Here is a 27,808-nt window from a genome sequence, read left to right on the forward strand (position 1 = left end):
TATCTCTCCCCATCTAAGTGGAAATGTCCTACTCACATCTACTCTGTCTCTACCCCTCATAATCTTATAAACCTCTATCAAGTCTCCCCTCATCCTTCTTCATTCCAAGGTGTATAGTCCTAAACTGTTTAATCTTTCCTGGTAACTCAACTCCTGAAGACCCAGCAGCATCTTAGTAAATCTTCTCTGCACTCTCTCTCAATCTTATTGAAAACTTTACTGCTGCTGGGTGACCAGAAAGGGACGCAATATTCTAAGTGTGGCCTCTCTAATGACTTGAGTAACCTCAACATAACATTCCAACTTCTATACTCAGTACTTTGATTTATAAAGGCTAAGGTGCCAAAAACTTTCTTTACAACCCTGTCCACATGCGACACCATCTTCAGGGAACAATGTATATGAATTCCCAGATTTCTTTGCTCCTCCACACTCCTCAGTGGCCTGCCATTTACTGTGTACATCCTGACCTGATTCACTCTTCCAAAGTACAACACCTCACACTTATCTGCATGAACTTACATCAACCATTTACTGGCTCAATTTTCCAGCTGGTCCAGATCCCTCTGCAAGCTTTGAAAATCTTCCTCACAATCCATGACACCTCCTATCTTTGTACCATCAGCCAACTTGCTGATCCAATTCACCATATTATCATTAAAGTCATTTATATAGATGACAAACAATAATGATCCCAACACAGATCCATGAGGCACACCACTCGACACAGACCTCCAGTCTGAGAAGCAACCATCCACCACCACTCTCTATTTCCTTCCACCAAGCCAATTATGAATCCAATTTGCACCCTCTCTAATGTCTTAACTTTCGGAACAAACCTCTCATGTGGAACCTTATCAAAAGCCTTACTGAACTCCATATAAACAATATCCACAGCCTTTTCTTCATCAACCTTCCTGGTAACTTCCTCTAAAACTCTACCATGCACAAATCCATGCTGACTGTCCTTAATCAGTTGATGATGGTTCAAGTAACTAGATATCCTATCTCTCAGAAATCCTTCAAATTATTTACATATTACTGATGTCAGGCTCACTGGCCTATAATTGCCTGGTTTACTCTTGGAGCCCTTCTTAAACAGCAGGACAAAATGAGCCACTCTCCAATCATCTGGCTCCTCCCCTGTGACTAAGGACATTTTGAATGTATCTTCCAGGGGCCCTGCAATTTCAGCACTTGTATCCCTCAAGGTGCGGGGGAATATCGTATCTGGTTCAGGAGATTTGACTACCTGTATTCGTTGCAAGGCAGCAAGCACCTCCTTCTCCTTAACTCCATATGTTCCATGACACTTCTATTTGTTTCCCTTACATCCTTATTCACTATGCCAGTTTCCTGCATAAATACCGATGCAAAAAATTGTTTAAGATCTCCCCCATTTCACAAAGGTCCTCTCATGGTTAACCACTTTGATTTTCTAGGGGTCCAATTTTGTCCCTTACTATCCTTTTACTTGTAGAAACCCTTTAGATTTTCCTTCACATTATCTGCCAGAGCATCTTCATATTTTCTATACTCTGCAACTAGCTCATTTCCTCCTTGTTATCTGTATTGCATATATAGCACCCTTCTTTTCTTAACCAGCTCTCCAATATCCCTTGAAAACTAAGGTTCCCTATGTCTGTTAACTTTGCCCTTATTCCTGGTAGGAACATGCAATCACTGCTCTCTCAGTATTTCATCCTTGTAGGCCTTCCACCTGCTGGATGGATTCTTGCCAGAAAATAACGTTCCAATTGACTCTTCCGAGATCCTTCCTCATTTCTTCAGAATTGGCCTTTCTCCGATTCAGAACCTCAACTTGAGGACCAGACCTATCCTTCTCCATAATTAACTTGAAACGAATGATATTATGGTCACTAGACCCAAAATGTTCACCTATGCATACTTCTGACTTGCCTGGTTCCTAAAAGAAGATCAAGTATTGCATCTTCTCTTATTGGTACCTCTACACATTGATGTAGAAAACTTTCCTGTACACATTTGACAAACTCCAACCCATCCAGTCCTTTTACCGTATAAGAGTCCCAGTCTATATGTTGAAAGTTAAAATCTCCTACTATCACATCCTTCTGTTTCTCCCTACAGATTTATTGCTCCAATTCTTTTGGACTATTGGGTGATCAGTAATACAACCCTATTAGTGTGCTCATGCCCTTCCCGTTCCTCAGCTCCACCCATATAGCTACTGTAGATGAGTCCCCATTGGTGTCCTGTCTATCCACAGCTGCGATATTTTCCCTGACTATAGCAATGCCACACCTCCTCCTTTCCTCCCTTGCCCTCTATCCCATCTTAAGAACGGAACCCTGAAAAACTGAGTTGCTAATCCTGTCCCTCCAGCAACCAAGTCTTACTAATAGTAATAATGTCATAGTCCCACATGGCAATCCTCGCTCTAATCTCATCCGCCTTATTTGCAATACTCCTCGCATTGAAGTAGATGCATATGAGAACATTTCTTTCCTGTACAGCCCTGTCTTTACATGCAGTCCTAGCATGACTCTCATCCTCCTCCACATTACTATCTGCTCTAACACTCTGGTTCCCCTCCCCCTGCAAATCTAGTTTAAATCCCCTGAAGCAACACTAGCAAAACTACTCGGAAGAATGTTAGTTCCCCTCCAGTTCAGGGGCAAACCATCCCACTGGAACAGGCCCCACCATCCCTGGAAGAGAGCCCAATTGTCCAGAAACCTGAAGCCCTGCACCATCTCTTTAGCCATATATTAAGCTGGATTATCTTTGTGTTTCTCGCCTCACTAACTCATGGCATGGGTAGCAACCCTGAAATTGCTACCCTGCAGGTCGTCTCCTTCAACTTTGCTCCTAATTCCCTTAACTCTCCTATCAGGACCTCCTCACCCTTCCTATCCATGCCATTAGTCCTTACATGGACTATGACATGTGGTTGCTCACCCTCCCTTCTGAGAATCAGGAACATGTGATCCAAAATATCACAGACCCTGTCACCAGGGAGGCAGCAAACCATTCAGGATAATCAATCTCTCCCACAGAACCTCTTATCTGTCCCCCTTATTATTGAATCCCCTTTCACGACTGCATTCCTCTCTTCTCTCCTTCCCTTCTGAGCTGAGGGTCCAGTCTTAGTGCCAGAGACTCAACCACTACAACTTGTCCATGATAGGTCGTCCCCGCCAAGGTATCCAAAATTGTATACCTATTGTTAATGGGAAAGGCCACAGGGCTAACCTGCTCTCGCCGCCTTTTCCCCTTATCTCTCCTGATAGTCACCCCAGCTGCCTTTCTCCCTACATTTAGGGATGACTTCCTCCCTGAAGCTCTTATTTGTCACAACCTCTGCTTCCTGAATGATCATGAGTTCATCCAGCTCCAGTTCCCCAAGATAAAAGATTATTGATCTGCTTTATAACAAACACATAAATCATCTCCATGAAAGAAATAGCAAGGGGCTTGATTTACTGGCTTTTCTTAACTTTAAATGATAAAATATAGTATTTTCCCAAGTTGCAAGAGCAGACCATCAAAGATTCCTTTGCAATCATGGTAATGACCTATTAAACCTTTTTGAGAGAGTACATTGAAACTTTTGTGAAAAAAGTTACCAATGGATAGTCAATTAAAGTGGATTGAAATTAAACACATGGGTTCATTTACAAATGCCAAACTTACTTTACTTGAGATGAGGTCTATGTGTGCATGTCTTAGCGCATTCAAAGAACTCATTTTTGACAAAAGTCCCCAGTTTTGATTAACTCGATTCACAAACTTCTACAGGATGAAATGGTAACAAAGTAACTCATTCTTTCACGATTCAAATGGAGCAGCTAAGAGATTAGTCAGAGTAGTTAAAGAAACTCTCAAGAACCAAATGTTATAAGGATATTCAAAACTTAGCTTGAGATATCACATGGGCAGTTTCTTGCTGAAGCTTTGTTCAGCTCCACTCATTGACACAGGGAATATAGATATTGCCACAGAACTCAATGTAAAGAAGACAGAAGAAGTCCTGTTTCAGGCAAATTTCATTTCTGTAAGTTGAATGGAAGAAGTTCAGTCACTGATACTAATCAGGAGAAACTGTTCGTCACCTACCAAGAAATAAGAATCAAGGTAAAGATCAGCAGAATCAAAAATATTTGATTGCAATTTATGCCAAAATCTGGTGTTCACCTGGATGAAGTAATCTCTGCTTTTGATAAACCCAATCTGGCTTGTGAACCTATGTTGGACTTTAGGTGTACAGTCTAAAGTTTAGACAAGTCTATCGGGAATACAGCACCCGCTTCAAATTTAACTCCAGAACTGTCAGATAAAAGTTGATATTACATCAAAACAAGTAAGGAAATCAGAGACCCTCTGAAAATCAGTTACTGAACTTGATCTATTGCTCATTGAGTGCGCAGACTGATAAATTAAGTTGTTGAATCTAGAAAACTGCATTGACAAAAAATCCTTCATCTTTCTAGGGGTTATCATGTTTTATTTTTAAATAAGATCATAGTTTTATCCCTATCTACAAGTTTATTCCTTCTGTGTGAATACAAAACTACAGGAGAGGATTGAACTCTTTTCAGGCAAGAAATGCCAGTGAGAGATGTGCAAGACGGAAAAGGGACAGTTCCAATGGTAGGACAATGCTAGTTTCTCACTGTCTGACTGAACTTTCAAACTATGAAGTTCTCCTGCAATTACTGCTGGAATTGTTATTGCTGTTTTTCTTGGTTTGCAGCTGGGAGGCTGTCAAAATGTGAATTTTATATTGTCATTTAAAATACTTGGCTATTCCAGACTAACATGACCTCAGTGAATAGTTCCATCGCAATGGGAGTAACTCATAGCACCCCAGTGAGACCAGTTCTTCAGACTTTCATTGGACCTTTGGACTTTGTTACATCTCTCTGACTGTGAACTGAATTTATACCCATCACCAACAATGCACAATATACCATATAACCATATAACCATATACAGCACAGAACAGGCCAGTTTGGCCCTACTATTGATCTATTGCTCATTGAGTGAGCAGACTGGTAAATTAAGTTGTTGGAGTTGTTCCATGCCAGAACAAATCCCCACCTTCCTAGTCCCATTGACCAGCACCTGGTCCATACCCCTCCAATCCTCTCCCCTCCATGTAATTATCCAGTCTTTCCTTAAATGTAAATAACGTCCTTGCTTCAACCACCTCTGCCGGAAGCATATTCCACATCCCAACCAGCGTTTGCGTGAAGAAATTTCCCCTCATGTTCCCCTTATAATTTTCCCCCTGCAATCTCAAACCATGGCCTCTGGTTTGAATATCCCCCACTCTTAATTGAAAAAGCCTATCCACGTTGACTCTCTCTGTCCCTTTTAAAATCTTGAACACCTCCATCAAATCCCCCCTCAATCTTCTACGCTCCAGAGAAAAAAGCCCCAGGCTGCTCAACCTTTCTCTGTAACTCAAACCCTGACATCCTGTCAACATTCTCATGAACCTTCTTTGCACTCTCTCTATTTTGTTTATATCCTTTCTATAATTCGGTGACCAAAATTGCACACAGTATTCCAAACTTGGCCTCACCAAAGCTTTGTACAATTTCATCATAACATCCCAACTCTTGAATTCAATACTCCTATTTATGAAGGCCAACATTCCAAATGCCTTCTTCACCACTTTATCTACCTGAGAATCAACTTTGAGGGTACTATTTAGCTTAACTCCTAGATCCCTTTGTTGCTCTGCACTCCTCAATTGTGTATCATTCAATGTATATGACCTATTTAGATTTGCCTTTCCAAAATGCAACACTTCACACTTATCCGTATTAAATTCCATCAGCCATTTCTCACCCCACTCCTCTAGCTTTCCTATATCTCTTTTTAAGCTACGGTAATCTTCCTCACTGTCCACAATACCACCAATTTTTGTATCATCTGCAAACTTACTTATCCAATTTACCACCCCTTCCTCCAGATCGTTAATATATATAACAAACAAATGTTTGTACCCTGCTAATGTTGGATATCAGTTTTATAAACAAAAAAATTATGCTGCAAGCCCATCTTAACTGAATTCATTCATCAACAAACTCCACTTTGAATATTATTTTGGGCTCCAACAAAATTTATATTTCCATGTTATTTTCTTTAAAATGTCATGTCAAGTTTTTAGATGCACTTGCTGAGTAGTTCTTGACCACACTTGTCAAGTTTCCAAATGTAAGCAGTCTGCGCAATCATGTTATCCATGATGGTGGTAGTCCACTGATAAGTCAATGCCATGGACCCCCACCACCGTGATTGGCTACATTATGTGCTCCCATCAGTACATGCCAAAACCCTTAACAAATAACATTCTGTTATCACAGTAATAGAAGATGAATAATCACTTCTGTTGCAACATACTCACCTACAACTTGCCAAGTGCTCACAATGGCCTTCAACAATCCCAAAGAAGAATAATTAGAGATTATCTCATTCTTTTATCCAATTTATAGCATCTTAGAAAAAACACATAAAGGAATTATATACATCTCCAAAAGAAGGTGGCAGTATATTTGGAAAACAGGAAAATCATGGAATCTTTCAGAACTTCAACATTGATCTTCTGCTGATGCCAAAATGGTTTATGAAGCCACAATTAGAGCTCAGAAAATGTCTTGGCCCCTGAAAAAGGTCATATGTATGTAAAATGAATGTGAGATTTACTTAGATAAATATTCCAAAATTTATTTAATTATAATATTTTGCATTCCATCTCAATGGAACTGTGATAGTACAGATCTATCACCAATGTACGTAGTGTATATAGTTACTGTATCTAGACTGTGCTTACACCGATTGGCTGAGAGCTAAGCCACACCTATTGTCTGGGCCTTAAAGGGTTGTGTCCCTAGCCAGGTAGGATCATTCTGGACTGGTCGGCCACCTGTGAAGAGCTCCGGTCTTTTGCTAATAAAATTGTAGAGCTCGTCGAAAGAACCAAAGACTTGTTGATCCAAACCAAGGCTTTTATTAGCAAAAATACAGGCCCTTCACAGTATTTTCACCATCTTCGGGTACCCCAATTCCATCCACAGTGATAGGGGGTCCTCATTCATGAGCGCAGAGCTGTGACAGTACCTTCTGGAGTATGGTATTGCTTCAAGCAGGACCACGAGCTATAACCCACGCGGTAACGGCCAGGTCGAGAGGGAGAATGCCACCATATGGAGAGCGGTTACACTGGCTCTCCGGTCTAAAGGTCTCCCCACCTCTCACTGGCAGGAGGTTCTCACTAGTGCCTTACACTCCATCCGGTCCCTCCTATGTACTGCAACAAATGCCACCTCCCACGAAAGGATGTTCCTTTTCCCGAGGAAATCCGAATCAGGAACCACTGTACCAGCATGGCTCACCGTCCCTGGCCCCGTCCTTTTGCGACGCCACGTCCGGCACTCAAAGAACGACCCCTTGGTCAACCGAGTGACTCTACTCCACGTGAACCCACATTACGCCTACGTTGAGTTCCCAGACGGGCAGGAGGACACTGTTTCGGTGTGGGACCTAGCTCAGGATGCGGTAGACCCAGCAAACCCACCAACCCAACCTTCCCCAACTCTTTATTCCCCAGGCCCCGTGCCACAACAGAAGGACCAACAGCACCCCAATGACCCGGGCCACCCTGCCAACAACACGACTGGGGAATTGAGCGACGGAGCAGTCGCACCCGACGAGCCCGCTGGCGACACCACTCCAGCGACCCCAATCCCGGCACCACGGCGGTCACGCCGGATGGTCAGACCCCCTGACCGCTACAGTCCTTGACCTACCCCTTCCTTTCATTCTCTCCCTCGTTTTTGTTTTTTTTTCCCAGGGTCAGTTCTCCAAAAGAGGTGAATGTGATAGTACAGATCTATCACCAATGTACATAGTGTATATAGTTACTGTATCTAGACTGTGCTTACAGTGATTGGCTGAGAGCTAAGCCACACCTATTGTCTGGGCCTTAAAGGGTTGTGTCCCTAGCCAGGTCGGATCATTCCGGACTGGTCATCCACCTGTGAAGAGCTCCAGTCTTTTGCTAATAAAAGCCTGGTTTGGATCAACAAGTCTTTGGTTCTTTCGACGAGCTCTACAGGCACGTGATCAATTTAGTTGCAAATCTAGCCCAGTACATCATGGACACCAGCCTCCTATACAGTGAGAACATTGAAGTGAGGCACAGTTGGAACAGGGCTGCCAACATTATAAAAGAACCCCATCACCCCAATCACAATCTCTTCTCACTGGCCTCTTCAAGCAGTGGGTGTTTCATATTGTATTCGTGTGTGTGCGTTCTTAAGACAACACATGAATGAAAGAAAAGGTTCTTTACTTTAAAATTGTTGCAAACAGCACCATGAGGCATGTCATGAGGCTGAAAACCTCCATCACAATACAGTATACTGTGTGTCAACCCCGCTCCCCCCCCCCCCCCCCCACCAATGCTGGCAGCCAAGTCTAATCAAACAGTAAGGCATTGCAATCATGATCTCTATCATTGTAGTAGATCCACAAGCTTGAAGTCCAGTACCTTCATGCTCAAGGATAGCTTTTATCCAACAGCTATCAGGCTCTTGAACCTCCCCATGTACTCTAACCTTCACTTAAACTACCCCAGGACCACCAAAAGATCTATCTGCACCTTTGAAGTATCACTTTTTTTCTTGCACTAATTGTAACTTTGAATATTTATTTACCCATCTATTTATATTTATCATCTCTTTTTCTACCTTGCACTTGTGGTAATTGAAATTTGTGATCAGTGCTTGAATACAGCAAGTAAGAATTTCAATGCATCAGCACATTGTACTTTGTGCATCACAAGAACATTGATCCAATTTTATTTTTCACTGTGTTAAAAACATAAAGTGGAATAGTTCTGGTTGGTTTTCTTTGTTTATTGTGATTAGTCAGGAAGCATTGACACAGATGTCAGGGGTGAACCTCGTATAGATATCTGACAGCAAAACGTGAAGGGAATCCATGCTATTTCCACCAGTGACAGAAAAATGGCACAGCTTCACAATGGAGAAAGGCAGATCACAATGGAGAAAGGCAGATCACAATGGAGAAAGGCAGATCACAATGGAGAAAGGCAGATCACAATGGAGAAAGGCAGATCACAATGGAGAAAGGCAGATCACAATGGAGAAAGGCAGATCACAATGGAGAAAGGCAGATCACAATGGAGAAAGGCAGATCACAATGGAGAAAGGCAGATCACAATGGAGAAAGGCAGATCACAATGGAGAAAGGCAGATCACAATGGAGAAAGGCAGATCACAATGGAGAAAGGCAGATCACAATGGAGAAAGGCAGATCACAATGGAGAAAGGCAGATCACAATGGAGAAAGGCAGATTACTTTCTGGAAGCTGAAGGTAACTAGTGGGGGAAGAGAGAATGAGAACTGTGCTTAAATAGAGATGGAACAGGATAATTTTCAGCCAGAGAGAAAAAGTCACTTTTTATAGGTGATTCTACTCATAACTTTAAGGGCATTACAATACTTTTGAGAAAGTGTTACAAGTTAACAATATGGCTGCTAAACATTTACCAGCATTCACAAGTTTCTCTTGCTCAGCCATTTGTCAGAATCCATGACTACATGTGGCAATGAAAAGTACCTTCTTAGATACCAGCAGTTTCTAATATTATAATTTTTTTCCCTGTTTGCAACTTTCAAGAGTTACTTATAAGTAAACTTTTTATTAGAAGAAAGAAACATAACATAAAGGGAGGATCAATTATTCCAAATTTTAAATTAAAGTCAGTGACTTTAAAGTTAAAAAAGTTTAACTCACCGTTGGTCGGTAGCTGCAGTGTTAATGAGACATCGGGGAAAGCTTCGGATTTACAGAATTGTTTGGTAGAGATAATCCTTCTATTACTCCACATCTAAATTGGTGAAGTGGTGTGAACACTTTCGCCAACTGCTGCCTTCATCCTGTGACAAGGTGCATCCTGCAATTAATTGAGGTGTCCTTAAAAAATGAGCAGAACTGCATATGGCAAGCAATGTGAGCTGTCAGTATAATGAAAGACTTCAGTGGTGTTTGAAGATGGCTATTACTTATCTTACACTAAAATGGCTAAAATGGAAACTGGTGGGTAAGGAGTTGAGAGAAGACTATTGATGATAGAGGATTATACAAGAAAGTCTGCAGACACATGATAGTAATTTACACTAAAATGCTGGAGGAACTCAGCAAGTCATGTAGTGTTCTTAATGTGGAAAAGATAAAGATACATAAACAATAATAATTATTATAACAATGCGCGAGGTCATGGACAGAGATGTCAGCATGGGAGTGGGCTGTTGAATTGAAATGCAATTCCACTCCCACACTGACTTGTATGTCCATGGCCTCATGCATTGCCAAATCAAAGCCACCCACAAATCGGAGGAGCAACACCTAATATTCTGTCTGAGCATTCTGCAAACCGGTTGGCATTAACGTCAATTTCTCCAGTTTCTGTTAGGCTCCTCCCCTGTCTCCCCAGTCCCTCTCCACCCTCTTCCCTCTCCATTCAGAGAGTTATCCCCTCCCTCTATCACTGCTCAACCTTATTCTCTTTTGGCCTCCCACACATATCCACCCATGATCTATGGGCCTGTGCTCCTCCCTTTGCCCTCCAAACACCATTTTATTCAGGCACATTTTGCTCATACCTTGACGTAGGGCTCAGGCCAAAATGTCAGTTAAGTATCTTTATCTTTGCTGTGTGACTTGATGAGTAAACTGTTGATGATAGGAGATGTCTAAAGGCAAATTACATTTACTTAAGTGCGCCTTCCTGCGTATTTGTCAGTTTAACCTAGCGAAGGTCACAGTGATTTTACGTGTGGTGATACGACCACCAGCCTACTGCAGGGGACGATCTCTGTACCTGCAGGAAGACCACCTAAGCAGGGCTGACTCCACCTGGCCAGCTGTCAATTAGCCGACCTGAATATAAACCTGATCCGGCCCCTCCTGAGCCAGTCACACGGGAGCCACCGAACCATGAACTGATGTTCAGACTTTTACCTGAATAAAGCCTGTTGTACAGTCTTTTGAATTTTGTACTTGCTTGCTGCTACCTCAGCTCACCACAATACCAACCACTTCTCCAGTGTTCAAACTTGTTTGCAATGGGGTTTCCAGCTCTCAGTCTCTTACTACCTTCATCACTTTTCAGCCCAAGTGGAGTACCAAAGATTTATTAGAAAACTTAGAATCCTTTCCAGCTCCCCTGACATTTCTGAACTTCTGTTCCCTCGTCAGTGTAGTGGTTAATATGATGCTATTACAGCGCTAGTGGGCCAGGTTCGAATCCACCACTGTGTGCAAGGTTTGTACATTCTCTGTGGGTTTCCTCTGGGTGCTCCAGTTTCTTGCAATCCTTCAAAAATATGCCAGGGTCATAGGTTAATTGGTGTATTTAGGTGGCATAGGCGTGGGTTGGAAGGGGCTGTTACCATGCTATGTCTAAATTAAAATACCTCTTCCTTGAATGCAGCTTTCCTGTCCCATAGTACAAGATCTCTTGAGCAGCAGTTTAAAAAAAAACTTTAAGCCTGTGTGCATAGTTGATAGAGCCACAGGAGAAGAATAAGATAACCTTGTAAGTGCTGTGATCTGGGCACTCACGGCCAGGCTTGCAATCAGAAGAAAAGCTCTAGCAATATACAAATATTTTTTCACATCAATTTATATTTTATGCAGTTTGTACTGTTTTTAGAATTCTTTTAGCAAATTAGTTAAATTGAAAGCATTTCATAAATTTCTTAGGGAATAAGTTGGACAATCCTTAACCAGTTTACACTGCAATCTGCAAGTGAACTAAAGTTGCTGCAGATGCAAATATTTTGATGAGCAGCACCTCACATTTTTAAATAACCTATTTCTCTATCATTATTTGAAGGTGTTATTAGTTGTTCAGACCTCATATATTTCCCCTTTTACTTTAACAATGAGGTAAACGTTCAAGTTATTACTGAATACTTCCAGCATTCTCTGCTTTCACCAAGTGTGCTTTTTCCTGCAGTTTTCAATTGGCGAATCCCATTGTTGTGCCTAGAATATTGTTAGGGTCAAATTAAATACCAATTAAAGTTACTTCTTGGTTTCATAATAAAAGTTATTTGTGATTTTTGTAGCACACCTTCACAAGGATGATTAAAATTAATCCTATTTTTGTTTACTAGACAGTCAATGCAAAAACAAACATTACTAAAGATAAAGCATGAAGACCAGATCAATCTTCACAATGAAATATGGTAGAGATTATAAATTCAGGCAAACAATTGAAAATGTCAGATTTATCTATTATTGTCAAAGCTCCCTTGAGATTCAAAGCTATTTTGGAACAGGTGGAGATAATCCACACCTGAACCACCCACAGTGTATCCTGTCTGAGCAGGGTTGAGCTGTATCTTTAATCAATTAGCCTGCTGTGTTTAATAATAATAAAAACAGAACTTTTGCACCATGTGGATGAAACTTTTTTTCAAACACAACACTGTTATCCATTTGAGACCTACATGAAACTGAGCTTTACAACAGAGACTTTACCTCTGCACTGTCTTCATTCTATGAGACTCCATCTCTGAGTGAACTGTTTCTTTGTCTTGCTAGAAATGAGAGTTACAAACCCTGGGGTGCATGAAGTTATCTTGCTAAGTATAATTGTGCTATGCTATCTTAATAATTAATATTGATATCTTCTCTCCAAAATAAAGTTAGTAATAACAGCAGTACGCTGCAGATATTTTGACAGGGCATCTGATTGGTTGCTATGTGCCCTAGGGATTTGTCATAGAGTTTGAAAAGTTGTGAGAAAGAAGTTAGAGCTTTACAGGATATCATTTCTTCTTGGATATGACTTTAAACCAAGGCCATTTTGTCTTGTTGACCTTGTCAGAAGAATCACACAACACCATTCAAGGTAGGTGGCCATTCCAAAGGAGGATATGGCGATATATACAGTGTGTTTGCATTTGTTGCTTTTGCAACAAACAAATTATCCAACTGCACGAAAACCAACAAGGTCGGGTCAGATACAGCAATGAGCTCTCTGAACCCTTCTCCATTAACAATGGCGTGAAGCAAGGCTGTGTTCTCGCACCAACCCTCTTTTCAATCTTCTTCAGCATGATGCTGAACCAAGCCATGAAAGACCCCAACAATGAAGACGCTGTTTACATCCGGCACCGCACGGATGGCAGTCTCTTCAATCTGAGGCGCCTGCAAGCTCACACCAAGACACAAGAGAAACTTGTCCGTGAACTACTCTTTGCAGATGATGCCGCTTTAGTTGCCCATTCAGAGCCAGCTCTTCAGTGCTTGACGTCCTGCTTTGCGGAAACTGCCAAAATGTTTGGCCTGGAAGTCAGCCTGAAGAAAACTGAGGTCCTCCATCAGCCAGCTCCCCACCATGACTACCAGCCCCCCCACATCTCCATCGGGCACACAAAACTCAAAACGGTCAACCAGTTTACCTATCTCGGCTGCACCATTTCATCAGATGCAAGGATCGACAATGAGATAGACAACAGACTCGCCAAGGCAAATAGCGCCTTTGGAAGACTACACAAAAGAGTCTGGAAAAACAACCAACTGAAAAACCTCACAAAGATAAGCGTATACAGAGCCGTTGTCATACCCACACTCCTGTTCGGCTCCGAATCATGGGTCCTCTACCGGCACCACCTACGGCTCCTAGAACGCTTCCACCAGCGTTGTCTCCGCTCCATCCTCAACATCCATTGGAGCGCTCACACCCCTAACGTCGAGGTACTCGAGATGGCAGAGGTCGACAGCATCGAGTCCACGCTGCTGAAGATCCAGCTGCGCTGGATGGGTCACGTCTCCAGAATGGAGGACCATCGCCTTCCCAAGATCGTATTATATGGCGAGCTCTCCACTGGCCACCGTGACAGAGGTGCACCAAAGAAAAGGTACAAGGACTGCCTAAAGAAATCTCTTGGTGCCTGCCACATTGACCACCGCCAGTGGGCTGATAACGCCTCAAACCGTGCATCTTGGCGCCTCACAGTTTGGCGGGCAGCAGCCTCCTTTGAAGAAGACCGCAGAGCCCACCTCACTGACAAAAGGCAAAGGAGGAAAAACCCAACACCCAACCCCAACCAACCAATTTTCCCTTGCAACCGCTGCAATCGTGTCTGCCTGTCCCGCATCGGACTGGTCAGCCACAAACGAGCCTGCAGCTGACGTGGACTTTTTTACCCCCTCCATAAATCTTCGTCCGCGAAGCCAAGCCAAAGAAAAAAAGAAAAAGTATGGTAATATGTGATAACCTATGACCATGTCCTCCTTTGTTATGGCCACCCTAAGATGAGGCTGATGGTATTCCAAAACTTCCCAAATTTTCCTTCATCAACTAACACCACACAAACCAATGAATTACTAATCTGTCAGTTTCCTTTCTTTTCCAGAAGGAAAAGCCTTGTTCCAACTTTTTAAAAAAGGAAAGATAATACACTTCAAATATAGTCAATTGATTATAAAATAATGCAAATTCTTAAGAATCCAATAATATATATAATAGATGCAAGGTCCTTCCACCTATACATGTACCTCATATACATATACATCCAACTTCAAGGGTCAATTCAGCAGAAGTAGGCAGGATGAAAGTGACTGCTTTCAGAGATGTAATCGATATGAATGAGAAGCATTCTTACCCAGTCCTCTTGAGTAAGAATAACTGGCATTTAAGGGCCTATCATTTGAAATTGCATTAAACTGATAATGATTTGTCAGGTAACCAGTGTGGGGAGAAAGCACAATCGAATATGGATCCGTCTGTGACTGCCTGCGCCTGTCTGCATTCCTGCCTGCCTACTTCAGGGGGTCACCCATTTTATCTTCAGGGAGGTAACCTGGGAGGCTGGCTCCACCTACTCCCTGCCAATTACCGGCCCCGTATAAAGGATCACGCTGGTCTTTGTGTAGGGAGTTGATCAGGTAGAGCCAGAAGGGATATTGAATCTTGTGTGCCAGTTTTAAGCTAATTAAAGTCTGTAGTACAGACTTCGTAGTTTGTGGTTGTTTGTTCACACTGCAGTGCATCACAATTTAATTAGCTTAATTTTAAAGAACCATGGAGAAATGTCTCAGCATAGAAAAGCTGGACATCGACCCCCAATGTCCGGAAACTCTAGCCCACTTTGAGATCTGGAAGCATGCAATCGGGGCAGTCCTCCACACTCAGGCTGAGGTCATCAATTCAGACCAAAAGAGGCCCATGGTCCTGCACACAAAACTGGGCCTTCTCGCATTCCAGGTGATCTGTGACTGCACCGAGTATGAACCAGTGATAGTCATCCTGGAAAAACTCTACCAGCCTCTGGTGAACGTACTCTACTCCAGGAACCTGCTTAGCATCAGGCTACAACAACCAGGCGAGACAGTAGAGGCTTACTTTGGGTCACTGCATGAACTGGCACACCCGAGCATCACCGAGACTGGGATGACCGCTGGAGAAGTGGAGCAACTTATCCGGGATGCGTGTGTGTGAGGCCTGCAATCAAGGGCGACCCGACAGAGACTCGTGGAAGAACGCAATGCTTCCCTCGTGAGGGTGATTGATATAGTCCGTTCTCTGGAAGCTGCAGCCCACCAGGCAGAAGTCTTCGATGCTCATCTGCCTCCTCCCCCAGCCTGGCCAATGCAGATGACCGCTGCCGCTGATAGGCTCTACTGTGGAAAAGCGATCGCCAATGTATCCTGCTGCTGTAAGAACTGCAGGTTCCAGTGTGGGTCTGAAAGAACTGCACCTCGAGGAACTCGCATTGCTTCCGATGTGGTAAGAAAGGCCACTTTGTTAAAGTGTGCCTCTCCAAACCCGCCGGAAGTGCTGCAGCCCTCTAGGACGAATCGGAAGCCCCCCTCGACCTTCCAGATGCCTCCACATGCACTTTATTGGGCAATGCCATTGCTCCACCCTTCACTTCCACCCACACCAGTGACATCACTTCTAGCATGGCCATCGAACCACGCTGCTGCCGTGTGCTTCCCTCTGGTGCCAGCATTTTGGACTGGCCGACTTCCTTCTGCTCCGAACATGTGAATTCCATCTTGCTGACCTGACAATGTGATCAACATGTGTGCGCATAGCCAGCCCCTGACTGCACACTCGTCACACCCCATGCTGGTACACACAGCGTACCTGACCCACCACGCTGCACAGATGATTATGCCTCCACCATCCTGGCTAATCGGGACTGCACCTACCAACTGCTACTCACCGCTGACATCTTGGAGCACCGATTTGGACCCTGAGTCGGACCTAGCGTCCACCACACTGTCGAAAAACATTCCCCATGGACTCGGGTGCTTGATGATGGACATTGCTGTCAATGGGAAGGTAATAAAATGTCTGTTCGATAGCCGTAGTACTGAGAGTTTTGTACACCCGCACGTCATTAGCATGCTGGCACTTAAAGCAAACTTTTCCATCACTTTTGTATCCCAGGATCACTCCATCACAGCACTGGGATGCTGTTCTGTAAATTTGACTGTGGGAGGGAAAAAGTACAAAGAGTTCAGGCTCCTGATCATGCCAGAGCTCTGTGCCCTGGTTATCCTGGGACTAGATTTCCAGTGCCACCGCTACAGTGTCACTCTTGCTTTTGGTGGCCCATTCCCCCAACTCACCATACACATCGCCCAACACAGACAAAAACAGGAGCTACTGTGCAGCTAGCAGGGCCTTCATCAAGGCTGAGATGCAATGGCTTCTGGCAGAAGTGGTAATAGAGCCCAGCACTATTACCTGGCAAGCCCAGGTCCTTGTGGTCAAAAGTGGAAGTAAACTACATCAACCGGTACATCCAGCTGGACACCTAAACACTACCCTGTATTGCTGACATGGTCAATGAGATAGCCCAGTACAGGGTTTTCTCCACCATTGACCTGAAGTCGGCCTAACACCAGCTCCCTATCTGTGTTCAGGATAAGCCCTATACCACCTTCAAGGATGACGGGTGCCTTTACTATTTCTTCGGGGTCCCTTTCAGGGTCATAGATGGAGTTTCCGTGATCCAGAGGGAGATGGATTGTATGGTAGATCAATATTATCTAAGAGCTACCTTCCCATACCTGGACAATGTCACCATCTGTGGCCACGACCAGTAGAACCATGATGCCAACCTGGAGAAATTCCTCTGTACAGCATTAAATCTCACCTATAATAGGGAGAAGTGCGTGTTCAGCATGACCCGCCTCGCAATCCTTGGGTGCATCGTGGAACATGGTGTCATTGATCTCTGATGGAACTTCCCCTCCACCACACACTCAAGTCCCTGTGCAGGTACTTAGGGCTATTTTTTTTACTATCCCCAGTGGGTTCCCCAGTTCTCAGATAAGGTCCACCCATTGGCCCAAACCGCCTCCTTTCCCCTCCCCACTGAGGTGCAAGCAGCCTTCACCCACATCAGAAAGGATATCACTATCACCACAATACATGACGTGGATGAGAAAACTGCATTTCAGGTGCAATGCGATGCTTCTGACGTTGCCCTCCCTGCCACCCTCAACCAAGGGGCCAGATCCATGGCCTTTTTCCCCTGAACCCTCCATGGCTCAGAATTCGGACACTCCTCCATCAAAAAGGAGGCGCAGGCGATCGTGGAAGCAGTCTGTCACTGGTGCCACAATTTGGCAGGCAGGAGGTTCATCTTACTCATGGACCAGCATGTGGTGGCATTCATGTTCAGCACCACCCACAGAGGCAAGATCGAAAACAATAAGATCTCGCACTGAAGAGTTGAGTTACCCACTTCATTTATGACATCCAGTACAGGCTGGGGAAGCTCAATGACTCCCCTGATGCCCTGTCTTGGACCTGCGCCAGTGCACAGTCCGAGCAAGCACAGGCACTGCAAGACACCCTTTGCCACCCAGGCGTCATACACCTACACTATTTCGTAAAATCCCAAAATCTCCCCTTCACTGACCAGGAAGTCCGGACCATGACTGAGTCCTGCCGAGTCTGTGCGGAGTGCAAACTGCGGTTCTTCCGTCCAGCACAGCTCCACATAATAAAAGCCACTCAGCTCTTTGAGCATCTCAGCATTGACTTTAAGGGGCCACTGCCTTCCATGAACAAGAATGCCTATTTCCTCTCAGTCGTAGATGAATACTCCAGTTATAAAGGCATTGGTGCTGCTTTTTATCACGTTCGAATAACTGGCATTCATCTACAGTGACCAGGGGTCCAACTTCATGAGTGAGGAGCTGTACCAGTATCTGGCGATGCGAGGCATTGCATCTAGTTGCACGACCCTGCAACCCCAGGAGCAACGGTCAGGTAGGATGTGAGAACAGGGTAATCTTCCTCCTAGCCCTTAGGTTGAAAGGATGGTCCACTAACTACTGGCAGGAGGCCCTTCTTGAGGCACTCCATGCCATACGGTCACTCTTATCTACCATGAATGGGAGACACCTCATGAATGCCTCTTTTCCTTCTCCAGGAAATCGGCGACGGGAATCTCACTGCCACCCTGGCTCATGTCTTTGGGACCAGTCCTCCTCCATAGACACATGAGGACTCACAAATACGACCCCCAGGTCAAGCAGGTGCACCTCCTCCATGCCAACCCACATAATGCCCATGTAGTGTACCCTAATGGATGTGAGGACATCACCTCGACTCGGTACCTGGCACCAGCAGGTGCCCAGCCCCCCCCATCCCGGGCACCCCTTGCATCTCCAAAACCCTCCAATGCCCTCTCTTGGCCCACTATCAACCATGGGTCCTTGCTGCCCACTGACTTAGAACCCCTCACTGCTATGCACCACCCTGCTCGCAACCCGGCTACCCTGACCACCCCTGACTCAGTCAACCTTCAGGTGGCCTTGTTCCCACTGACCATTGACCAGAGGCTTGTCCTGCAATGGTCCCAAAGCGAATGGCGACCAGCAGATTGCCTGAATTTGTAAATTTGTAAATATGCTTTTCTCTCCCAACTACTCTGTATCTAGCAGACACTTGCCATGAAGACGTGGTGGACCCTGTTTTTCTCCCCCTCCCCCCAGGGACTCATTTTAAGAAGGGGGTGAATATGGTGAATCAACCATTGGACTGTCTGTGACTGCCTGTGCCTGTCTGCATTCCTGCCTCCCTACTGCAGGGGGAAACCCACTATACTTTCAGGGAGATAACTTGGGAGGCTGGCTGGTGCCACCTACTCCCTGCCAGTCACTGGCCCTATATAAAGGCTCACGCCAGCCCTTGTGTAGGCAGTAGAGCACATGGAGCCAGAATGAATACTGAACCTTGTGGGCCAGTTTCAAGTTAATTAAAGCCTGTAGTACAGCCTTCGTAGTTTGAGCTTGTTTATTCGCTCTTCAGCGCATCACTGTCAGTGAAAGTGATGCTTCCTCAAATCAAGGTGGTCAAGGTGGAGAGGAGGATTTGTGATCTGGTCGCATGGGCAGGAAAAGAATGAAAGACATGTCTCCCTGTTTTTAGGATCAGCCTGAGAAGACCTCCACTCCCCAAATTGTCACCTAGTAGTTGAATCCAAACCTGCAGTGTTTCACAGCACCAATGGACTAAGTCGACATCTAAATTATTTTTGTTGCATAGCACATCAATTACATGTTTGAAAATGAATGAGTATTTTTTTGCATGGGAAAGAATTCACTGTCTAATTTATTGTATTCCCAAAACTAAATTCCACTCCGTTATGAAGTTTTTAATTATGTAAATGATGAGGCCAATGAATTGTGCTGTCCTGTAATTGTTGTAGGCACAGTAATTTTCATCTGTTCTGAAATCTAGAATGACCTGCAAACTCTTGCACTGGTGTCAAGATATTGCAAGCTTATAAGTGCTTTTATCATTGATGTCATTTCTATTTGAGCGTGGATCTGATGAGCAATTTACTTTTGGACTTTTGCATGCATTATGTTTTTTTCTTGTTAAGGAAAAATGACAGGTTATATGAAACCTTAAACTGGCCATGAAAAACTGTAGCAAAAAGGGAATGAGAGCAAATGACTGAGGCTGACTGGATTGTGTCTTATTGTCAGTATTACCACCCGTCCCAAGAGACAAATCCACAATGCCTTTAGCTTAGGTAAAAAATCCATCTCCACTTTACAGTGAGCACAGGGACGGACAAAGAGAACAGTGTAGAAGGAGGAAATGAACAAGCTGTGGCATTGTTGGCAGAGCTTAAACTTAAACTTTTTCATTAAATTTGCTTTCCTTAGCTGTCCAGTGCCAGGTAGCAGGATTTGTGATGCTGAACAGCTATTGCATCCAACACCAACAATTAAAGGCCACCTCAAAAAAAATTAACATAGATGCTGGAAGAAAGCGGAGAACTTACACAGTTACTGTGGCCAGCTGGCAAAAGTACAGCAAAAACATTGCTGTCCTTTTCATAAACACCTTCCTGTTCTGGGAACAGTATGCCATGTTATACATTGACTCTCTGGGTAAAAAAAGGCACATTATCCAATTCAGACTCTACCTCATAGGAAGAATAGATTCTGCCTTGGTCTCCATTTGGAGAAATCAAAAGACATGTATTTTTTTGCTGGCTTTCACTTTTTCTTAAAGCTACTTTCATCATATTCAAGTTGGCCGAGGTCATGCCCACCAGAAAGACCTGCCACTTATCCTCAACTATTTATCTCCAACTTACCTCCTTACATCTCAACAAACAATTATGTTGCAAATACACAAGGTTTGGCATCTTACATTTTAAATCCTTCCCCTCCCACCATTGTGCCAAATACAGCTGTGGTGCTGATGCCAGAAAACACCTTAGATTATATATTTCTATCTTTTAAACTTACTAAAATATAATGCAAGTAATCGAGGTAAAGTTACAATGGACAAAGTATGCAATGGAACACAATCTCTTGTCCCTGCTCACTAAAATTCTGCTGTCAAATCAGGAGGAGATTGTAAAATCCCAGTCATTTTCTCCTGGAGATGGGTTCTCTGAGCACTTGTTCTGCAGTAGATCTGAAAAATGATTGCTATCAGACTATTTGTAAAGGCTTCCTTATTTAGATAGTATCGTAATAATTATTGGTCTCTGGAAAAGCTTCACTTCAGGCAAAAGTTATGATGTTCCTTATTCTAAGGGTTGCAATAAAAATTATGGGAAATTTTAACCTAGAATTTAAATTTTAAATTTCTACATACACCATGGTAACAGGCCCTTTTGGCTCACAAGTCCATGCAGCCCAACTGCACCCAATTGACCTACAACCCCCATGCGTTTGAACTGTGGGAGGAAATCGGAACACCCAGAGGAAACCCACACAGACATGAGGATCACGTACAAACTCCACACAGGCAGTACCGATTCGAACTCCAGATGCTGGCACTGTCACAGCATTGCGCTAACCGCTCTTCCAACTGTGCCACCCAGGAATAGCACTTGGGTTTGAGAAATAAAATCTATCAAAAGTCTTTGTGTCATTTGATTACACAGCAAAGTAATAGACCTTTCTCTCATCAAGCCCACGCTAAGTATTAAGCACCCAACTGGATTTATCCCTGAAAGGTGACCCGAAAGAAAGAAGATCATCTGGAGAACCCTGAAGGGGGCAAGTTTCATCAGCAAGACTGATTTGAAAAGAATCAGGTATGGATGTCCTGGAACAAAAGGAATCTCTCTCTGAAAACCAGCAAGAACCCTCCTGAGTGGTAACCATTTGCCTGTTAAGCACCAAAGACTGGTGAACTTTGTTAATGTTAACTTCTGTGCACAGTACAAGAATTGCCTGCAACCAGTGAGATTGGACTGTGATCCAAAGAACTTTTCTAATCTTAAATATACATTACACACACTTAGTATGAGAGGGGGGATTAAGTAGGTTAGGTATGTTAAGTAAGTAGGTTAAGTAATAAGTTAAAGTTTAATTCTGTTTTCTTGTTAAATTATAGTTAAAAACTACTTTTGTTTAAGTAACCCTGTGTTGTGGTGCATATCTATTACTGCTGAATTTTGGGGTCCTTTGGGCTTGTAACAATACATAATCAAGATGGATGCTGGGCCTCCAGTGCTGTGAAACAGTGGCTCCACCAAGTCCATCACTGTGCAAACTTCTCAGGAATCCAGATTCAGTTTTTACTATTCTTGCAGAAGAGAGGGGCTGTCCCAGTAATATATGCTAATTGCTCAGTCCAAGACAATCCAAGACCCACCAAGGAATTCCTAGGTTTCTGTTACCAGTGGAGTCAAAGTAAGCACACAGTGCAAATGGAAAGTATTGACAAGGAAATATGACAATGAATATTCTCTGCTCTAAGCTGTTTCCTTTCCTCGGAAGAGGAATAGTTTTGTTATCAGTTGGTAAATTCAAAGTAATGAGGCACTCTGGTTTCCACTCCGAGTGGCTTCTTGCCATTTCATAGTGACCTTAACTGCTGATACACAGAAATCTAGCAACCTCTATTTACTCCAGGGGTACTTTCCAGCCACAAGAACTTTCACCATATCAAAATGCAATTAGCCTGGAAAGCACACAAAAAAGCTATTTTTACAGGTTTCAAAGGTTCTGCAAAGTTGCCTTAATCCAATTGTCCAGCAGCATTTCAATCTTCCTGACATTTATTGATCTGCAGGAAGAAGCCACTTCCAATAGAATTGATAATATCTGTCAGAAACTCACCAGTTGAAGCCTACAAGCTGCCATTCGATCATTATATGTATGAGACAACAAGATACCAGGAAGGTGAATAGACTTCAGGTGTCATAACATCTGGAAGAACTAATTAGTATGTTCCACAATTAGAACATAAGAGCAAAGGAAGCAAGAAATGGAATAGGCCATATGCTCCCTCAGGTCTATTCCATTATTCAATAAGACCAGGGTTAATCACATCCTGGTTCCAGTTGCATAATTTCTGCCTGTTCCCATACCTTTTAACTTCCCTTCAGACCAAAACTATGTCTGCAGTCAAAGATTTAAATTCACAACTTTCTAACATAGAGAATTCCAAGACTACATCGAATGAGAAATAAAAAGAATTCTCTACATCTTTAATTTTAAATGGGAAATCCCTTATTTTATAACTATGCCCTCTAATTCTAGATTCTATGATGGAAACATCCTCCTGGCACTGATTTTCCCTGCCCTAACTAGCATATTTCAGTGTCACCCTTCACTCTTCTAAACTCTGAGGAGCATTAGCCCAACTTGCTTAACCTTTCCTCATCAGATACCCCCTAGTAACAGGGAACTTTTTCTGCATTGCTTACAATGCTTTTCTGCATTGCTTCCTTAATTAAGGAAATAAAAAATGTACTCAGTATTCCAGATGTGGTCTCATCAAGAGAGTATCCAACTTTCATTTCTTTGCCATAAAGGCCAAGATTCAATTTGCCTTCCTAATTATTTGCTGTGTATGAATGTTAAAATTCTTCAAGTACAAGGAGAGTTCTGATCCCTCAGTTCTGCAACATTCTGAAGCTGTTTAAACAATATTGTGCTTTCTTGTATTTCCCATTCCATTAGATATCCTTACAAATTTCCCACATTATACTAGATTTTTGTCCACACAACTAACCTTAACCTTTCTATTTCCTTTTGCAGACTTTTTGTGTCCACCTCATAAGTTGTTTTCCATATGATCTTTGTGCCATAGATAATGGCAATATATCTAATCTTTTAATATAAATTGTAAATAATTGAGGCCACAGCACTGCAATGTTTGGCATCCCACAGACTGCCATCCTGACTGGCTATGACCTATTTATCCCAACTTTTTGTTTTGCATTACAGAGCCAATCCTCTATCCATGTTAATATATTACCATTCATGCCACAAGTTCTCAAATTGTGCAGTGACTTTTTATGTGACACCTTATCAAATGTCTTCTGAATATCCAAATGCACTACATCAACTGGCCCCCTTTTATCCACCCTGCTAGTTATATCCTCAAAGAACTCTAATAAATTTGTCAAACACAATTTCCCTTTCATAAAACAATCTTGACTCAGTTTGATTGTTTTATGATTTTCTAAATGTCCTGCAACTACTTTGATAATAATGGATTCCAGCATTTTCCTAATGACAGATGTCAGGATAATTTCCTGCTTTTTGTCTCCTTCTTTCTTGAAATGGAATGTTACCTTTGTGGTTTTCAATCCACTGGGACCCTTCCAGAAACTTGGGAATTTTGAACAATCACAAATCATGTGCTGTCCACTTCTTATGTCAGTATTTGGTCCTTTCAATTGCCCAGTATCTGTTCAGTAATGTTGTGATTATTTCAAATTTCTCCTCCTTTGTCCTAGAGTTCCCTGTAAAAATTAATATCCTTTTTAGAGTCTTTCATCTAGAAGGCCGATACAAAACATTCGCTCAGAATTGCGGCTGTTACTTCCAAAAATTAATTATCCATTCTCACTACCTAAGGAAACGTTTACTTCAGCGAATCACTTTCTATATGCTTGTAGATTTTTATATTTCTTGTGAAACTGACACTCATAATCCATTTTCACCTTTTTTTAATTGCTTGTTTCTGATAATGTTCCTGGTGTTCTGTCTCTTGCAACACTACAAGGTTTTCCTTTTAATTTGATACTGTTCCTGACTCTCTTCATTAGTCAGGGATAGATCACCATGGGTAGATTTAGGTGGCACAGTGGCACAACTAGTGGAGCTTCTGCCTCTTAACTCTAGCAACCTCTGTTCTAGCCTATCCTCCAATGCAGCTAAGAGCTTGCACATCCTCCCAGTTGCCTTCCATCATCCCAAAGATGTGAGAGCTGATCGATTTATTGGTCAATTCCAATTTTTCCAATGGTGTCCAGTGTGCTGTGGAACACAGTACTACAGGCATAACCTCACTGGACTGTGCAGGCAGGCCCGCCTTCCATCCCTGTAGCAACTCCCCTTAAGATTCCTAATAAAGGCTGATAGCCCTAGTCTCCTCCCTCCATACCTGCCTTGGACGTGAGCCAGCAGCATGTATAGGCATGCTGAGATTTTCTGGTTAATAAAGCCTTTGACCACTTGCTTTGTGTCTGCGGGTGGTCATTGATCGTGCTACAGTGGTAGACTGAGTGGTAGAGTCTAAGGGCACCTGTTGGAGAGAAGAAAGTACAATTAGTGTAGGATTGCTGTAGATGGATGCTTGATGGTCATTGTGGTCTGAAGGATCTGTTTCTATGCTATATGACTTTAGGCCTTTAGATTCTATTTGCAGAGTCTTCATTTCTTAATGAAATATACCATAAATGATATGATATGTTGCATTCTGTAACACATTATACAGCAGCAAAGAAGGCCATACAGGAGGAAGCAAGAAGAGAGAAAATTCCTGTTTGGACATTTTGGGGAAGGAGGAAGAGGAGGATGAAGATATAGCAGACAAGAAGGATGAGGAAGAATAATGAAAGGAGGCAGAGGAGAAACACAAGTAGAAAGGAAGGTAGAGGATGAAAAGATGTCTGAAAAGGGTGAGGATAGAAGGAAAGGGGGTCAGAAGGAGGAGGTGGACAAGGGAGAGGAGTTCCTCACAAGAAGAGGAATAAGATGAGGACAACATACTGTGATCTGTTAAGTTCGGGATGTCTTAACCAATGATCGTTTGCCATTGCTTCCTGTTATTATCAATCCACTTAAAAGTCAGAAAACAAGAAAGAACAAGATGGGAAAGTGGTGCAAAGCAGTAACTTTAATGTATTTTAACTACACCACAGAAACATAATAAGCTTGAAATCGCTCGTAAAGCCATGAGCATATCCCTTGCTCAGCTTTCCCTTCACTTCCTACTACTTGAGTTAAGATATAGAGGCATATTCAGATCCCAGCAATCTGCTGAGATGATCTTGGCCACCAGCCTCCATAAGGAGCTTACCAATGATGCAGCTGAGACAGCATATTGACATTGTCTGAGAGAGGAAGTGTAGGGGAATGGATTCAAAGGATGGGAAGTTGAGTGTTCACATCTACATTCCTTTTTTCCATTACCGTTCTCAATGCCCAGCCACATTTCACTGATGTAATGCTGCTGGACACCATATTAATGAGGCACAACAAGCCCAAGATGAAGCAACCTATCATCCTTTTTAAGACAAAAGACCTTGTGACAAACGGTGACCGCCCATCTATGATCAATGTATCTGATTGATTAGAGAGTTAGATGTTTCACAGAACTGGACTTTCTATCATTGCAAGGATACTCAGTAGCAACCTTGGATCCAGCTCTACTCCAGCTGGGCTCTGCACTTCCACTCAATCCACATGGAAGAGTTGGCAGTGCATCACAAATTCTTTGCTGCTCTTCAGCCATTATCCCTTGCATCAACAGAACATTGGACAGGGCTCCACCCCATAGTGAAGACACTCCAATGCTGGCCCTAGAACCACCATCTTGCGATCATTATATTTCCCTTGCAATAAGGAATGGACAATAAATGCTAGCAAAGCCCACTTTTCATAAATGAATAATAAAAATAAAGAAATAAACCCCAAATGAGGCTGAATGCTTGTTGCAGATGACTGCAACATGAACTTGTATTTTATAGCGCTACAATAACTCATCAATTCAAAAAGTTATATATTCCCTAGGTTTTGTTTGTGTTACAGAAATATCCTGCTTCTTACATAAATATATATATTTCAATACCCTTTTAGAATTCTATTTACTCATATAAAGGTAATTTTGCTGAAGCTTAGAGATGTATAGAATTACCCTTCTCTGATGCTCCACTGCATTACCACTACTAAGCTGTTACTGCAAGCTTGAAGTCACCAGCTCCAGGAAGGCTGTGCTGCCAAATGATGTAAAATGGGACCAAACATTTTCGTAAATCACACCATTACATTCCAGAGAGACACTCAATCATAATAATTAAGAAAATCTCAGGTTTCATTTAAATTCTAGGATTTTATCAGCATTTCTTATCGGATGAAAACTTTCCCATGAGAAATTATACTCCTATAACTATGGCATAAAGATAAGATATCTTGTGCTAAGAGCTTTTATTGCAACGATCAAATTTGGCAGCTTTAAAAACAGTTACATTTTAAATAACTGAAGGTAATTCGGAAGTTGATATGTGGCAGGTAGTAACATCTGCATTGAGAAAGGACTCACTATAATATTTCTGTATGAAACTGATGAAGGGGGTCATATCAGAGGAGTATGTTAGAGTAAACGTTATCTCGAGCAGTTAGGTCCAATGCACACGTTAAAAGTGTAAGTTGTCCTCAACACCTGCATATTTGATTCTACAAAGAGTACCGTAAATAATAAGCCTGTCGTAGCCACAAACTTCACTCTCTCACTTTCTCTGTCTGAACCAGAACCACAGATTGCTCACAGCCTCTGTGTCACATTTGTCCCCGAGATGAGCTTTACAATACTTACACCATTACCAAGGCCATATCTGTAACTCCGCACAACTCTGCCATTACCTTTCATTATCAACACTTGAATATTCCACTGCATAGATGGACATTTCCTTTCATGAACTCTCCATAAGTGTTTGGCTTCCTAAGACCACTATGATGCTGTCGTGGTGTCCTGAGTCATGATTTCAATGGGCAGCTATGACTACCCAGGATCATCTTTGAGTAATACAGTGAATCTCCTCAAAATTATTTCATTCCAATAATTACCCTGAGAAAGCAAGCTGCAAATGCAATTATTGCTGATAGTTGCTGAACACAATTAAAAGCAAGTGAAAGGATTGAATATCTTTGTAACACTACTGCAATTCTAATAGATCAATTACTTACAGCAATAGAAAAATGATGAACAACAGAAAATCATTCAATTATGTCAGCAAAATTCTGGATTTCTTT

At 42.7% G+C, this 27,808-nt stretch overlaps 2 long non-coding RNA genes across 2 annotated transcripts; both read left to right on the forward strand.

The window, feature by feature from the left end:
• Positions 1 to 9,291: 9,291 nt before the first annotated feature.
• Positions 9,292 to 12,487, forward strand: LOC138762770 (uncharacterized). The gene is made up of 2 exons (XR_011357131.1): positions 9,292 to 9,391; positions 12,202 to 12,487. It is a non-coding gene; the product is annotated as an uncharacterized lncRNA (long non-coding RNA).
• On the forward strand, positions 9,403 to 11,065 carry LOC138762771 (uncharacterized). The gene is made up of 2 exons (XR_011357132.1): positions 9,403 to 9,484; positions 10,824 to 11,065. It is a non-coding gene; the product is annotated as an uncharacterized lncRNA (long non-coding RNA).
• Positions 12,488 to 27,808: the final 15,321 nt, after the last annotated feature.

Source organism: Narcine bancroftii, chromosome 5, assembly GCF_036971445.1.
Source record: "Narcine bancroftii isolate sNarBan1 chromosome 5, sNarBan1.hap1, whole genome shotgun sequence".
Lineage (NCBI taxonomy): Eukaryota > Metazoa > Chordata > Chondrichthyes > Torpediniformes > Narcinidae > Narcine > Narcine bancroftii.